This window comes from Argiope bruennichi, chromosome 8, assembly GCF_947563725.1.
Source record: "Argiope bruennichi chromosome 8, qqArgBrue1.1, whole genome shotgun sequence".
Taxonomy (NCBI): Eukaryota; Metazoa; Arthropoda; class Arachnida; order Araneae; family Araneidae; genus Argiope; species Argiope bruennichi.
The window spans coordinates 133,212,839-133,214,074 of NC_079158.1; the positions used below are offsets into that span (position 1 = coordinate 133,212,839).

The 1,236-nt window shown below is 42.0% G+C and overlaps 1 non-coding gene across 1 annotated transcript; it reads left to right on the forward strand.

Annotated features, from left to right (window-relative positions):
• The first annotated feature begins 647 nt into the window (after positions 1-647).
• Positions 648-835, forward strand: LOC129981993 (U2 spliceosomal RNA). The gene has a single exon (XR_008785401.1). It is a non-coding gene; the product is annotated as a U2 spliceosomal RNA (small nuclear RNA).
• Positions 836-1,236: the final 401 nt, after the last annotated feature.

Consider the following 1,236-nt stretch of genomic DNA (forward strand, 5'->3'; position numbering starts at 1 on the left):
TGTGTCAGTGAGGCGATCAAGTGGTCCAGAGACATATATGTAGAGCATATCACTGGCCACCGCCAATTCGAGGAGGACTCTGGGCCACTTGAAGCCCTTGTGCCTAGTGAGCCTGAAATCGACGTCGACTTCGACAACTTCCAACGGTAAGTCATCTGTGCTTCCTTCGTGTGTGTGCGCGGTGTGCGCGTTTGGGCTGACTCCAGGACTTTCCGTCGGACTTAGACGTCTGGGGTCAGTTCTAACTCTAATGTGTGCCTCGTAACTACAGACAAGTCTGTCCATATCGTCGCTGCTCCTGATAACATCCACGCCTCCTCAGCTGTTGTGTTTTTTAGAGTTTACGTATTGTTGAAATCTTTATTAGTTTATGTCTGTTAATTGTTTAGAGTTTATATTTGTTGTCAGTGTATAGTTTATTCTTGTTATGCCATGTATAGTTTATATTTGTTTAACCTTTTTATAGTTTATTTTTCAGCTTTCACGAGACGTTAGTCAACGTCGTAAGCAGCCTTTTGCTGTCTTACACGTGACGAAGTCTCATAGAGCAATCGAAAGACTCGCACTAAAGACATAAGCGAAGCAGGCCTCCGCTTGTCGGACCCGAGTGGTACCTTATTGTCTATGTTAACGCACGCTATGAGCTCATGCTTTAGTGTTTGCAAACATTAGCGCGAGACATCTGTTCTTATCAGCTTAATATCTGATAGGGCCCCCATCGGGTGCCTATTGATGTTAAACTAATTTTTGGAACATGTACCAGTTTCGCAATTCATTGCAGCTGGTACGCGCGGTTATGTTGGCTTGCACTGTCCCAACGTTAGCCGCATTTAATGCAAAAAATTAGAATTCATCAGAAATTACCAGTAAAAAAGCCTTACCACCCACAGATGTCTCCTCACATGAATGTTTGCCGTCTCTTTCCTAACCATGGAAAAGCCCTGGCAAGTCGCTGAGTACAAGTCACCATGTGTGAATTTCAACATGTCGCCAAATGAAAATACTGCAACTGTATCTTCCTCAGGACACACAGAAATCCCTGTTTATTTAAAATCTTGTCATTCGTTTCGTCTTTTCCACCGTCACCTGCATTTCTCTGAAGCGAATCTCTGTTTCTGCTTGTTAAGTGTAAAATGATATGTTTGTAATTAAATTGTCTGTATTCATTCATGAATTGTGTTTATTTTGTAATAATGTGGCAAAGCTGACTGCATTTACTTTCTCTTTAGTTAAAAT